Source organism: Chinchilla lanigera, unplaced genomic scaffold, assembly GCF_000276665.1.
Source record: "Chinchilla lanigera isolate Chin_1 unplaced genomic scaffold, ChiLan1.0 scaffold00002, whole genome shotgun sequence".
Taxonomy (NCBI): domain Eukaryota; kingdom Metazoa; phylum Chordata; class Mammalia; order Rodentia; family Chinchillidae; genus Chinchilla; species Chinchilla lanigera.
In genome coordinates, this window is record NW_004955403.1 from 37,339,930 (window position 1) to 37,356,566 (window position 16,637).

Genomic DNA, 16,637 nt, shown 5'->3' on the forward strand with positions numbered 1-16,637 from the left:
TTTACTGCATACCTCATGCACTGCTGCAAGGATTGAATGAGCTGCTGAAAAGTATTTAGCCTAGTGTAACACAGCAGCACAGCTACTAAGCTAAGCAATTGCCATTGTTATTACCAAGAAACTTGGATATTGCCATCAAGTTGTTGAATTCTAAATACCTGACTGGATGAAACAAATCAATAAAGTATCACCTAAGTCATGAATATGGACTGTCTCAGGTTGCTTCAAATCCTTGATCTGTCCAAACAAGACTGATGGAGGTGCTAGGTAAGTTCACCACAGGAGGGAAACAAGAGAGAAGGGTAATAGAGAAAAATATTCATCAGGAATTCAAATCCTCTGCTCAACAAAGGAGATGGTTCTGCCATTAACTCACTGTGAGATCTTGCACAGTCCACTTAAATCCTGGGTCTTATTTCAAATTTCCTTTATAGGGGTTTTGATGTGATGACGTTTAACATTTTATAATTACTAAATAGTTATTGTAGAAATAATAACTTCATCATGGGAAATTCTACAGAAATTTTTTTGTTGTTATTGTTTTGTTTTTTTGCTTCTCCTGTGGGACTTTTGACACCTGGGTGTTTGTAAATAATTTGTGCATTAGTTTAAGTCTTAATTTTCCTGTGTAAAAGGAATAATTCAAATGAGCTGATTAATGTAAAATGTTTTCTAACCACTTGAAAGTCTTTATAGTTACTTCCTATAGTAGAGGAATCATCAAAACTCATGCATTTTAAGATTAAATGAATTGTGCATTTTCGGATGAAGTGAACTGTATTTTCTCTGCGAACAGAGATTAGGATTTTGAGTAACAGGGTCTGTTACCGAAAGCCTTCAGCATGTTGAGAGGGAAAGAGACCCTTGTGCTAGTATTCTGCATCTTCTCTTTAAATCAATGCTCAGGGGGTGGTGGACCAACTCTGCCTATCTCTGACTTCGTCACATTATCTGGAGCCATGACAGAAAGATGAGAGAAAAATGATCCTGGAGTCTTTGTAGTAACTTTTGTTTTTATTACTGTCTTTCAGAAAACTAAAACTAGCTTTGCTGTTTTCAAATAAGATGTATCAAGTCAGTAAGGAAAGCAGCTTTCTAAATCAGTCTGTTACAATATCATTAACAACACAAGTGGAGCTTTGTGACTTGTATTTGCTGTGTAGATAATTATGCTATGAATCCTTAAATTCTTTCTTACTCTGAAGATTGCCTCTTGCCTACTAGTTTTTTTATTCTTTTTTTAAAAATGTACTTCTTATGAAAACATTCAAATAATAAAGACAATAAGTCTACCACTACCTATAACACACTATTATTTTCTCTGTGTTTTTTTCCAGTTTTCGAAGTGTAGCTATACCAACAGTGTGCAGTTTTGCAAGGTAACTCTTGGCATTATTGCATCACTTGTCATATTATTTTTGCCTTCATAATTTTAATCAGTACTAGTCTTGGTTGCTGTATAATATTCCATTAGTTGAGACAAGAGAATTAACATTAACATTCTATAGTTTTGGCTTCCAGCTTTTTGTTGAAATTGTAAAAAATAAATTAGAACATTTTCAGGTGTCTACATTTTTTTTTCCTCTTTTGAATTACTTCCTGTGCAAATACTGGAAAGTATAATTTGGGGGTCAAATATTATTTTTATAATTCCTGACATTTATCACTAAAATTTTTTTTCTAATTGGGTCAGTCTGTGAGCATGGTCAGGGTGCAATTTGAACATTAAAGACTGTAAGTGTAAGACTGTGTCCCATTTTATTTTATTTTATTTTATTTTATGGTTTTTTTTCCCGGTACCGGAGATCGAACTCATGACCTTGGGCTTGCCGGGCAGGCGCAGCGCCTCTGAGCTAAGTCCCCAGCCCCTGTGTCCCATTTTAATTGGGAAAATTTTCAGTTTTTTTTTTTTTTTTGTAGTGATGATAAACATCTCCACATAAACCTGACATTTTCCAGAAGTGATTAAAGTTGCATATGAAATAGTTTGTATTTAGTTTTAAGGGGAGGGGTGTGCTTTGGGAACAGGCGTGCACCACATTCTAAAGTCTAAGTGCAGGAGTCAGTCCTTGTGTGCTTTTTTGCCCTCTAGTCAGTTCTCTGCTCAAACTCTTCTATTTACCATTAGGCAGTTTTCTAGTAGTTTCTGATTCCCGTGTGGGTGGTCCAGTTGTGTATCTGGCGTGGGAACAGAAGGGTAGATCTGTTCACTTGCCTCCCTTAAGGTTGCCAGCAATTCGCAGTCATTGAGGGTTTTAAAAATTCTGACCCAGGATCAAAGTCCCATATTTACTTAAGTAGAAGTGGACATAAATAGGTTCCTAGGTTAACAGAAAAATAATTTAGTGATGGCTTTGTGGCAGACACAAAGAAACAAACACAACAGCAAAAGCAAAAAAGGTAAATTATGTTTAGGAGTATTTTGAAATTCTTCTAAATTTCTGTTCCTTTCCACCCACACTACAAAGAAGTGTAGAAACAAAATCACTGTTAATCCACATTCTTAGCAGCAAATATTTACCACTTTGAGAATTCTCAAAGATGATATTGGGAAGAGCGTAGACGCTCACAGCTTCTCTGCGTATCTGCCTCGTTTTCTGTGTTCTTGACGATCTATCAACTAGGCACTGTCTGGACATTTAACTAATTTGTAAAGACTTACGCTTTTTCTTGAAGAATAGGATTACAATTCAGTGTTCAGGATTTATCTGAAAATGGCTTTCAAAACATTTTTGATGGTTTTTGAAAACTTTTATCCTCCTTAGTGAAAAGTTCCATGACTTATACAGAAAAAGGAAACTGTTATTCTAATGTACAACTTGTGTTTTTCTATGTTTAACAAGAGAATACTTATTATTTCAGCTGCTACTAAGAGAATTTCTAAATATCTCTGCAGACACATATCTACAAAAATAAAAAAGCAGCTGAAAGGGCTAGGTACAATTTGTATTTTTTACTCCCATTTAAAGACCAGAGATGCTATTTCCCTTGTAGATTTTATGTCAACGAGTAAAACAAAAGTCATGTGCCATTCTTCTTTGCTTATTTTGACTCTCTTGGCTTGTTCTGAATCTCTGACACACTTCTATTCTGAAATACTTCAGCACTGACTTCCTTATTTGGTTGCTAGAACTGCTCTTTGTCTTGTTCAAACATTCTGCTAAGCTTGCAGCCTGCCTTCACTCCCCCTCCCACCCTTTGCCCACAGCTCCCCCCTTTCTACACACACACACACACACACACACACACACACACACACACACAAGCACACGTGGTTGGCTTCAACAGGTCACTGACTCAGCCTTCCCTGTCGTTCACTAGCCAATCACCCATCACTTATGCCCATTTAAGGAGTACCTTTGGAAACCATAAGGGACCAGAGAGCTCCCAGCTCTTTGGAAAGACTGCTCCACTGCATACACTTGAAGTTACCACAAAGCATGCATTTCACACAGATGTCTTCCTCATATGGCAGGGCGTGTATTTAAAAAAAAAGAAGCAGCGGCAACAAAAGTGCACCCCCTCCCACGAAAGTCCCCTAAACAAAACACGCTGCTCGTTTAGTGATTACTTTATTCCTCAGTGTTCTGGCACTTAGGATTTGGCTGGCAGTGTGGTTTGCTTTGGTTTTCAACTCTGTCCAATCTGCGGCCCATGCCAAATACTCCAATCTGATATTTAAAGGAAATACATAGCCTGGGCCTAAATGGATTTGCACAACACAAAGTAAAGCTCTGTGTTCCTAAGTGCAGTGCACACTTTCAATGAATGCTGTTCCCTTTGCTTTCAGGAGTTGAAAACAGCCAGGCATTTGAAGCGCTGAAGGCGAATTTCTGGTTTCTCTGCTCAGATCTGCACACAGAAAGCTCAGCTCTCTGCATTCCCTATTTAAGAAAGAAGCTGCCACGGTCCCATCCCATAAAACAGAGCAGTGTTTTCTTACATATAAACAACCGAGAAATTCCTTGGACAAGCTCAGAGCCTTTTGGTTCTTGGAACAAAGTGGATGGTGGTATTTATTATGTCAAATAAACACATCATCCACACTCCAAAGGGAAACCTGAAACAATAAGCTGAACAAAGCAGTTTTCAAGATTTTAATCCTTCTGCAATTAGCTCTTGTCTAACTCTACTGAAAAATTACGAAGGAACTGTTTCTACAAAAGAAAATGCCCTTATGTGATTAAATTGCCAAGTTTTTTCCCAGAACTTGCTCTGAAAAAGAAGCAGAGCTCATTTCCAGAGGCAAGTAATATAAACACACAGCATATCCTATCACTTAATATTACTCTCATTTAGCCACCAGAGGTGGTCTGTACCTTCCTCTGTCACTGTGTTAATTACTGGAGATTCCAGGCACTGGGCTGAATCTTTCAACCTGATCACTACAAGAAGCACACCAAATTCTATAGAAAGCACATTTTCTCTTCCTGCGCTGTTCCCACTCAGTCAATTTTGCTTATTTGTATTCACCATGGTGACCGATGTGGAAATAGCATTCAATTTACAAAATTCCCAAAGTGTATTACCTTCTTTTATTTAGGACACTTGTAGCGTGGCTTGGATGAAATTTTATTGGGAGAAGACTCAAATCCTTCTTGCATATAGCAGGGATAGATTACAAATATACTTTCCATGGTTTATAGCTTCAATGTGTCTGGATGTGCTCTACAACATGGCCTGTGGGTTCAACTTGTTTAGGTTTAAGTGCACATGGGAATGATAAATTTTTGCACCCTAGTGTATTTAATTCAACCATAGGAACACCAAGCAGTTCTGCTAAAAGAAAATGGTGGCAACCTACACCTGGCATGTTGACACGTAGTTATAAGCACATACCTATGAAATATGACAAGTTAAAGCCCTCTGACTTTTTTTACACTAATGTTTACATTTGCCTCATTTTGTTTTTAAGAGAGAAGTGGCAACAGTCACTCATGGATGTAAAAATTCACTGTTTTATGGGAGAAGAGCAAGTTGGGGAAAACCGTCACTGTTCTCTTTGAGCCTGGTGTCCTAGGAAACACCACTGAAGAGCCGCTGGCATGGAGAAACCAGTCCAACACTGGGCGTGCAGACCATTCTCTTGCTATTTTTGCTGCAAAGAACTGTGTTCCTTTTGAGGGTGTCATTTCATTTTACGAATCTCCCTTTCCACATCTATAAAATGCAGATTTCATTTTAAATCAGATTTCCCAAAGTGGATAGGGCTCAACATTCCAAACTTCTTTTTTTTCAGTACTGGGTATTGAACTCCAGACCTTCACACTGAGCTACGGATATCCAACACCTTCCCCTTTTTACACTGTTTAAAATTTTGGGACAGGATCTCACTACGTCACTAAATTGCCCCAGCTGGGCTCAAGCTTGCGATCCTCCTCCTCTAGCGTTCCGGAGTGCTGGGGTTACACTGTGCCGCCTTACCTGACTTCCAAACAATCTTAACAGAAATTGTCTCTTGCTCAGTGCAGACCCTATAGGTTATTACCGAGTGCACTTTTATACTTATTCCCATTGTTCTGGTAGACAAATTTGGTTTATAAATTAAAAGATTAGAGAGAAAAATTAGGAACTGGTGGAAATCATTAAAACAATTTCAAACAATTTCACCAAATCTAAACTCCTCAAATCTTAGAAGGAAAAGGTTACTGACTCTTATATTTTTGGTTAGTGGTCATCATGTTGATCGCTACATTTGGCCAAAATTTTAGGCTGATGTAGCCCTAACCTTCTAGAGACTGGTTCGCAACTTCTTAAAAACCTGAGGCTGAGAGACTGTAAATATGATTTTGTGCCGTCACTTCATCTCATACTCTCTGTTCTAAATTCCAACCTCACTTTGCCTTGTTGTTTTCTGTGCCCATCCTCAAGCCCCACCCGCACCCCTGAGCTCAGGGACCCCGTGAGGTGCCACAGGGCGGTGGATCTCAGAGGTGGCGGCAGGGTTGGGGAGAAGACTTCTCATAACAACATCATTTGGTCATCATAATAGCTTTCCAAAAGCTGGAGGATGATTTGCCTCTGTGTATGGAGGTGTCACAAGATTCTCTACATCTAGTTTACCGTGGTAAACTGACGGTGCTATTAAATTTTGGTGCTCAGTAATGACTTTCTTCTGAAGTAGGAGAAGATTATCAAAGTGAACACTTCTTTCATACTCCTTGTATACCTAGGGAAGCGTTCGCATGATGAGTGTAAAGACAAGTTCTGTAATTCTCGTCAGACCAATAATGTCTCTTCCTGCCGTCCCTCCTTACTCCCACAAGCTGGACTCTACTTAGTTATAATTACTTTGAGAAAAAAGTGTCCTCTGGATCTTCAAACATAAAGTAGGATTCCAGTTTATTATGTTTTTCAAAAGGATTACCTTTTACACAAGAAAAGAAATCCAGATTTAAAAAGCTCCAGGGATGAGGAGCTTTTCTTCACTAGCATTCCAACCATCTATTTGCCTTTGGGGAGGTCCCTCACCACTAGGCCCCGCGTTCTTTCAGACAGCCTGGCATCCAGGCTGCTAAGTGGGTGTGGGGGCTGGGAATCAGGATAGCTGAGGAAGAGGAGGAAGAGGAGCGTGAAGTACAGGAAGGGGGAGAAGTTGGAATCAGTACACTATGGGGGTTGGGAATCAGTACAACTTTTAGTCTCATTCTAATTTCCATGCCTATTAGAAAGCTTCTAATTTTCTAATTTAGACTCTAGGTTTTGAGGAGAAAAGAGGGAAAATGGTTACCATATGCTCCCCCACATTTGTTTGAAATGAGAAAAGAAATACACACACATGCACTAATTTCAGCCTGAAACTTCAAGTAAATGAGTGTAATTGAAAGCTGATTCCTCAAATTTGACTCTGAATCTAAACACTCACCAAGGAGGCCTAACGGAGATTATGCCATGCTCATAATGTCTTCACATTAAATAGTCTTCATGACTATTAGGAAGAACTGCAGAAATATCCCCAGAGATGGAAAATCTTTGCAAACCACCAAGCAGAACAGAGAGTGTAACTGAAATCATTACCAGCAATGTGTTGGAAATATACTCTCCTGACAGCTGGCCTTGACTCAGATTGCTATCCTGGATGATTCCTTGCTGAAATTCCTGCCAAACTCTGCTCTGTGGACACTTTCCTTCTTGTCTATCTGTGCAGATCACCTGCGTTTGACAGATTCTGTGACTAATACGAAGGCATGTTCGTGTACACGGTGCCCTGACAAACCAACCTAAGCTAATTACCTTTATGATGCGGCAAACAGGAAACGGGATCCTCTGCATGTCCAGGACACCTCATGTGCATGCTCTGATCAATTCCTAGGGCGCTGGGGCCTGCATGAAGTGGGGCTGGAGGAATCTTTGCTTAAATATTATTTGGCTTCATACCACAGTTTGAAGTTAGTTTTCTTAGATCCAAGGTCTAGTGTGTCTCACCAATCTGATAGAACAAGAAGAGTTCTAGCAAACCATTTACTGACATGTATAGCATCAGTCATCATAACCACTCTCATTCATGTTCTTTAATTTTTTAGAAAAATTCTGTTTGGCTGTCATATTTCCTGTTGCATACCCCTGAGTCTTCCTTTACTGTCAAGTAAATGTCCTGAAGAAGCTGTATTACAATCACATATCTCATTCAATAAATCTTCAGCAATTAGGTTAGAATAGGGCCGTCATCTTTATCTAATATTTCTACTTTCATTTCACATCCTTATGTCCAAAGCTGAACACTTCTTTTTCCCTTCAAAGCTTCCATAATATTCAATTTTTCTGTTTCTCTTCAATTCAATAAACATTTTTGTATATCTATTGGCTAAATATGCCCTCCTATCTATTAAGGACAAAAGAAGGTCTACATATTAATGTTCCTTTCCAAACAAACATACACGTAATTCTAACTCGAAATAGCTACATGCTACTCAAAAAGAAAAGACAAGGAGTGCATGGAACCCAACATAGGGGCCATGGAGCAGTGTGGAAAGGTCAAGATCTGAGAAGGCATCCCGAGGAAGGTAGCTGGGGTGTCCATTATTTTCATGCTAGCTAAACCAGACACCCAGGTAATTGTGTCCTTTGTGGATGCACACAATAGTTTTTGCTTTTCCTCTGTAGTACAAAGTTGGTAACCTGAAAGAGTCACTGCAAATAAATGCTGCTAGCCTTTTTTATTCTCCTGAAGCCATCAAATTTCCTCTCATCTCTCAACACCCATTCTGTCTAGGAGATTTTTGTCATCTGACAGAGCATTACTCAATATTTTTTGTCCTCAATCTCTGACATGACAGGAGAAATACTTCCATTTTCTCAAAATACTATCCAGGCCCCAGTTTGTGGCCATGAGTCTATAGTGGTTTGCTTTCTTGATTTTTTTTTCAATCCTCAAATCCCCTTTCCTTGTCCAAAGACAATGTACAAGTTTGTCTTACTTTAAGACCATACACACACACTAATGAACTGAACTTTCATGACCATTGAGTCACCATTGCTTCTTTCACCACCGAATATCTTAAAAGCAGTTTACATATGCAGTGTCTTCACCTACTCTTTTCCCATTCTCTTCTTGACCTCTCACAATCTTGCTTCTTCCCCTTGTAAAGTACCACAGCTGACCTAAGGAGGCCTGCAGTTACCAAGCACCCAATCCAACAGCTTCCTCCTGGCCTCCCCCTGTTTAATCTTTAACCAACCCTGCTTTCCTCAGAAGCTGACTTCGCCTGTTTGGCTAGCTGTTGTTCTCCAAGTCTTGTTTCTCTTTTTCATACCACTCTTTAGTTTTGTTCAGTGATGACAGTTTTTCTTCTGTCAGATTCTTAAATATACACATTTCTCTAGTGTCTGTCCTTATCTCTCCTTGTTTCTCATTCTAAAGACTCTGGAGTATTTTTCTTACTCCACAGCTTTAATCTTACGTCTAAACTAAACTATTCCTGTAGTCTTAACCTTTCTGATGAGTTCCAGAAATACCCTTCCAATCACATATTAGGTCTGTCCACCTGGATGCCCACCAACACCTTGAATGTGAGATCAAAGTGGAGCTTTCCCTCAATGTCATTCTAAGTGCTCTGTGTGGCTTCCCGTTCCTTGTTATTTACACTATTATAATTACTTCCTAACTTTTCTCTACCCCCACATACATCCTACATATAGCCACTTTCCTTAAAATACAAACCTTACTTTAGAATTTCTGTTTCACCTATAGGGCAGCTTAGGTACCATGACCCTTCATTGAAAACGATAAAAACTATATGATAAATTATAAAAATAACTTCCTTAAAACACTGACACACTGTCAAGAAGTGAGTATATAAGGGATAACTTTAAATAAAAGGGAGAACATAGAGGGATAAGAAGAATACCTAATGCCACTTTACTCTGCAGTATTCCAGAAGAGAATAAATTAGCTCAGATATTATGGTGTCACAAAAGACTCAAGGCTGGTCTAAGATGAGGAATCTAACCAAAGACTCCTGTAAGGCTGAGCCTTTTCACCAGGGACGACAGAGTAAGGAGGAAGATTATGTTGCAGCTGCTTGTCATCTCTTTGGATCACAAAGGAAGTTACCATGGCATTTAGAAAAGCAGAGAAAAATCATCCCCAGGGAAACTGAAACTATGGCTTCAGATAATTAAACAAACAAACAAACAATAAACAGGAATAAACAAGCAAACAACTCTCAGCTTTGAATTTAGTTTCCAACAGTTCTACATTTAATTTCTTTAAATATCTGACAAAACAAACAAATTCTGCAAGAAGACCCTTTCCTTAAAGGCCCCCAGGAATTCTTACAACTTTCCAGTAAAATTAATTGATTAATTAAAATCACTAAGGAGCATAGAAGTAAGGCACCATGAAAAAGAACAGGCAAAAATAACAAAAGAAATAGACCAACACAAATCTCGTGTCTAAATCTGATGCCGACCAACATCAGACTTAGATATAAGCCACATTAAAATAATACTGTGTATTAAAAAATGACTTTTTTTCATTTCCTGGTTCAAAGGATCTTTGTTGTACCTCAATGCAAGTGCTTAGAACCTCAATTTATATAGCTTATATATTTTATGTTAGACTTATTTTGATTCACATTCTTTTTTTTTTTTTTTTTTTTTTTCCTTGGTTTTTCTCCGGTACCAGGAACCGAACTCACGACCTTGCGCTTGCCAGGCAGGGGCTTTTTGCCGCTGAGCTAAATCCCCAGCCCCCGATTCACATTCTTTTAAGTGTCTGCTCAGTTCCCGACACACAGCTCAGAATCTATCTCTCCTGAAGTTTTCTCCATTTCTCAGAAGAAACCAGTTCATTGCTTCTTTATATTCTCATAGGGTTATTGTGGTATATGGTAGTTGAATTACATTACAGATGTATGCTTTGTTTCTCCCACTGCTCTGTGAGCTGTTAAAATTCTGAGGTTTCTCTTCAAGTGCTTGTTGAACCAGGTTCAAATGAATATCACTCACCGTGCTGAAAAGTTGCTCATGTTCCCAAATACTTCCAGCGCAAAGCAAAATTCTTCTACTCACGGCTCTTTATTGGCTCCCCAGATCTTTATAAAATCCCCAGTTTTAGCTTATTCCCTGTGCCTTGCAAATTCCATGCTCATGTTTGTCTAACTTTTGTTATGCTTTTTTCCCCTCCTCAGAAGCTCTTCCTCTTTTGTCTGCTTATGGAAAAGTTATCTTTCCTATCAGGTGTCTACATTGCATCAGGCACTGCCCTGCTCTTCAGTGTTAGGCAAGGCTTGAGGAGGTAGGTCCCCTGGCCAGCAGTGGCCAGCACAGCTTCAGGCACATGGCTGGAGCTCAGCATGAGTGTGATGGAAGTGAAACTGTACATATGCATATGTGCCAATATACATACCAACACCCACCTACATACACAGACACATACCGCACACACACGGGTTTTCATCCCAGATAGCTTGTATGCTCCAGGAAAATAAGAACGAATATCTTACATAAAAATTTTTTGAAATCCACCACCTACATGATACAAATTATCCATGTTATCAGTTTGGAAGCAGACCACTGGCTACATTTTTACTTAATTAGAAGCAAAAAATAAGTGAATAGCACTTGATTCTGTATATTAAAGTGGCAGGACATTGATTCTCAAAAGACCGTACAATTAGCATTCTACTATGAGTATCTACTATGTTATGCTGGACACTGGGCCTGATGTAAGGAATATAAATATGATACATGAGATAAAAATTCCTGTCCCAAAGGATTTACATTCTAGGAAAGCAGAGATAAACTATGACCACTGTAAGGTGCTAGGCTCTGTAACATACCAGGAGGACAAGAGATTAGACCAAAGCATTTACCTGTCTAAGAGGGAAAACAGAGGCTTCCTGGGTCACAAAGAAGGTCCCTGAAGGACTGATGAGGGAGCAGAAGGCTCAGCATGGGGCAAGGGCACACCGCAGGGAAAACACTGTGTGCCGGCCTGAGCCGGGCAAGAACCGTGCGCGCTTTGAGCAGTGAAAAACAGTAGGAGCAGAACTCCAGAGGGAACTTCGGCGGGTCTAAGCATGGATTAGACAAAATAAAAAGTGCTTTGAGCCTAAAGCAGGGGAAAATTTCTTAAATATTTTAACTTTCCTCTTCTCATCTTTGTGTTTCCTTCCTCCCAGGATCAGTGCTCAGGCCTCTCCTGAGGAAAGGCTTTAAAGCAAAGCTTTCTTGTAGTCTTACAATCTTTTTTTTTTTTTTTTTTGTCTTTTTGAGAAGGTTCTCGCTATGCAGTTCAGGCTGGCCTTGAGTTCACTTCGTAGCCCAGGCTGGTCTTAAACTTGCAACGATTCTCCTGCTTCAGCCTCCTGAGTGCTTCACAATCTTTTATAAATCAGTTACTTCACACCTTAAGAGAGAGATTCAGCCTGCAGATTAGGAAAAGATTGCAGACCCATTCAACACCAGCCCATTAAACACGAAGCAGGGTGGATTTAGCTTCCTGCCTACACTTCTGGCCCATGTGCTCCTTTTGAAAACTCTTGTTTTATTTTGTATTTTTTTTAGATCTCTTAAAATGAGCAAGGCCTGGGGTTTTTTCCTCACAAGAAAATCTACAGCTACTTATGTTAATTCTGAGTACTTGCAGTGGAAAAAAAAAAAAACAGTTCCTTTCAGGACACTGACAAAGATATGATGTTGGGGACCATATATACAATATTTGCCTCATTATGATCAACAGAAATACTACCTTATATGCATATTTCATAAGTCAGCTTCAAGCATGTGCCTCGGCAAAGAGATAGCAATCTGTGATTGTTTAACTCTCACTGCCTAGGACTGCTGTGTGCGACGGCAGATGTTTGGTTATGTGGCTCTGTAGCCAGAGTTCTCATCATAGTGAACCAGAAACATCACACAGGAACCAGAGCCACGGAACCTTACCATGAGAAGGGGCTTTAATTACAACTATAAAATTTTTTAAAAAGCCACCATGAACTGAAAGATCATAACCTTGAAAATATGGAGGTCATCTCAAAGCACATCAATTTCTGGTCCCTCGTCTGGCCTCTGACTATCATCAGAGAGGTAACAAAGCTATTGTGTCTGGCTGATGCCAACTTTGGGGCAGTATGTGAGGACATTTCCTGCGGGCTGTTCAAAGGGCTGCTTGTCAGTTTCTGAGTTAATATATTTCTAGTTTGCTGTAGAAAGAGCATCATACTTCTCACTTTTACCAGAAAAATATTAATGTATATCGTTCCCACACTGAGGAACAATTTAAAAGTCCAACCTGTTTACCGCTGTACGAGCTATGTGCTGATGGAAAAGAAAAGATGACAGCATAATCCAACAGAGACGTGCCTGAACAGCATTCCCAGGAATCCTTCAGCCACAGGAAAAACAGCTCCAAACAAGCAGCCCTCAGTCCTGTACAAGGCGCAAATTAGCTTCGCTGACAGAACGCTCTGTACACCTTTCCGAGCTGAAGACCTCTCAGCACGCCAAAGCCAACAGCCTGCTCCTCTAGCACCACTGAAGCTATTCTTCAAACCCTCTAGGTCACAGTCCGTGAGAGGGTCAACGAGAAGCTGTTTAAATTTCTGGGACAATTTTCAACTCGCATAACGAAGTTGGTAACCCTGGGTAAGCCCCAAAGCACCTTCATAGGGCAGGGAGAGTCTTTTGTAGTTCCTTATTGTAAAGTAGGACTGTTGGTTTGTGTTGCTCCAACAATGACCTCTTGCTTTGTGAAAATCAAGAATTTGGGTCATGTGATATTTACTGTGGAGATAAATGAAGTAGATTGTCTAATTATTAGAGAATCCTTCATTGGTAGCTCCCCAGTTTTAGGGGCTATGGAGCGCTTCCGAAATGGTGACTACACAAAAGGAATAAAGTCATTGTGGCTAAGGCCACTAGTTGCTAACTCAAATCCATGTCCTCATTTTCCTCACGGGCACCTACCTAACCACTTACAATCAGGACTCCCACAAATGGATAATCCATGCATTCTGGTATTCCTACTTTATCTGGGGCATGAAGAGGAATGCTTCTTTCTCCTTGTTTGTCCTTTAAGTAAGTGTTTTAAAAAATCTAGCTACATGTCTAAAAAATTGTCACAGCTTGAAGAGTTGTAAAGCAAAGTCTTGGGTACCGCCATCCAGGTTTAAAAACAGAAATGTACACCTCACTGCTGACTAGTAATAACCCAAGTCCTGACTTGTAGCATTCTCATTTGCTTAATTTTCTTCATAATGTTACCTTCCTTGTATGCACCTCTGAACAATATACTTTGCCTCTTCCTTTTTGTTTTTACTTTCTAGAAATGGAATCTTACTGTCTGTACTCTTTTGTCTAATGTAAGATTCATTCATGTCTTTCTGTCTAGCTCTAGCTTATTTAATTGCTGAAGAACATTAATTGAATGACTACTGCTTTTTCTGTGTTCATTCTATCACTGATGAACCTCTGGAATATTCCCAGTTTGGGGCTGCTCAGCACGTTCTGCTTACATGTCTTTGGGTGCACTATGTAAGCATTTCTTTGAGGGACATAGTTAAGAGAACATTGCTAGGTCATAGGGTTTGTATAACATCTGGGTTTATCAATGACGCCAGACTCTTTTCCAGTTTTTTTTTTTTTTTTTTTTTTTTTTTAACAATTTATACTTCCACTAGCAGTAGATGAAACATCCTGTTACTTCATATCCCTGCCAGAACTCAGTAATGTCAGACTTTAACTTTTGACAATCATGTGGGTGTATAATGGTATCTCTATTGTTTTAACTCATTTTTTCTTTATTACTAATGAAATTGGAATCTTTTCAAGCTTATTGGCAATTTAAATTCCTTCTTTGGTAAAGTGGCTGTTCTAGTTTTTCACTTTTTTTAAATTAATTGCTCGTTATTGATTAGTGGGAGTTATTTTACTGGTTACAATCTATATATTCTGGTTCAGTGTTCTCTACATAAGTTGCACATATTTTTCACTCTGACTTGTGTTTTTTTGCTCTTTATGGTGCCTTTTGATGATGAGAAGTTCTTTTTTATTTGGATGTATTTAAATTATCAAATTTTTCCTTTAAGTTTTTTTTTGGATGTATTTAAATTATCAAATTTTTCCTTTAAGTTTTTTTTATGTTTTCTTTAATCCACCTGGAATCAATTCTTTTTGTATGGTACAAGGAAGAAATTTTTTTTTAAAACAGAAGCATAAAGTTAGTGTTATTTATAAGAGGAACTTTCAAAGGAAATGTTTTATATTTTCCAGATCTGAAATCTTTATTACCAATACAAAGCCTGCTTCTGATAAGAGGCAAACAGATCTTCACGTACCTTGTTTAGAAATACCAAAGTGTTCAGTTGTTAATTACTGCAGAAGTAAGAAAATATAAGTATATAGGCCCTATGTGGGGAATGTTGCCAAGGGTACCCTATATAAAACAGGAGGACACACATGTGCACATACCACACATATGATTATAAATTCATGGACTCTTTCTAGAAAGATATACAAAAATAAGTCATAGTTGCTACACGTGGGGAATGTACTGTGTATTCTGCCTCAAGAAAAATAATATAATGTTCAAGATAAGTTACTTTAATAGTTTAGTAGGAAAATTGTGTTAGATATGCCAAAATTTGTTTACAAATGTTCTTTCAGGAATTCATCTATCAAAAAGAAGTGTTGATTTTCAATTATTTTACATGCACTTTTACACACACACACACACACACACACACAATACTGACTGCTTAAAGAGTGTAGGAATTACTACAATCTACAACTCAACAGCTGTGGTGGCGAACCTATAGCACACGTACTGTGGTGGGCAATTTGCATCACTGAAAGCTCTAAAAGGTTCGCCCTCACTGCTTTATACACTTGCAAGTATTCAAGCTTCCTTTAAGCTTAAATTGCAAATATTACTCCTAAATTTCATTATCTGAATAAAAGCACAATCTAGCACAAGTGATAAAAGTATCCACCTATAAGTTTAAAGTGAGTAGGAATCATATGACTTAAAGAATTTGTGTTAGAAGTACTCTGGGCTTATAGACTTGGTTATCTTTCCAGGGGGCCACCCTGCATGGAGCAAAAAAACAGGTGTGTTCTCACTTTCTTCCTCCTATATTTTCTGTTGAGCAATTTAGCTGTACAAGGAACTATAATTTTTTTTTACACATAATTGAGTAAGTTTATTTCAAGTTTGATGAATGAGAAATAGCAATGAATTATCTTTGAGTATTATAGTTACAGCAAATAAATCAGTATATCTATATTACATACATGTATACATATATTACACTGCAGGAAATATCTACAATGTGTGCCTTAGTAGGATAAAGTCATTATGTATAGCATGGTTCTACTCTAAAAAATATGTGTATTTATGTATTTAAAAAGTTAAGAGTGGGGGCAGCACTGCACATGTAGCTTGGAGGTGGAGAATGTGCTTAGTGTATGTGACCCTGGGATTGACACCCAGCACCCAAACACCCTCAAACCTAAAACACCAAAACCAAATCAAAACAAAAGCAACAAAAAATGAAATCAGTAACTCTCTGTTACAGGAAATTTGTCATTTCCTCTTTGAACATTTTAGTACTTTCCAGTGTTTCAGCATCTCTATAGGAAAACAGATATAGGAAAACTTTTTAAAAAATTGACAAATGTTTTAGATGTCATTTTAAGAAGGCATTGTTTCTAATACTAAGAGATTATCAAATATGAATAAATGCTACTGTATTTTGGCAATTCAGAAAATGGCATTTGTAAATTGTTTTTTTTTTTTTTTCTAAAATTTGCTATATTTGTAAATGTTAAAGCACATTTTAATTTTTATTTATGTTTTGTTTATTTTTTGAGACAGGGTCTTGCTATGTAGCCCAGGCTGGCCTCGAACTTGAGGTGATCCTCCTGTCTCAGCCTTCTGAGTGCTGGGATTATAGGTGTGCGCCACCATGCCCAGCCAATCACCTTTTTAAAATGCAGTTTTATTTCTCATCTTTTGTTCCTTTACATATATAGTTTAAATTTCTTCACATGACTTTGTTTTTCAGAGGAGCTCACTGAATTGCAGCCTTAGCTTTTATGGGGCAGGACCATTCAAATAAATAAAAGCCTGTGGTCGAGAAGGAATACATTAGAAGCACACTATCAAAGATCTATTAATAATAGAGTGTATTTTA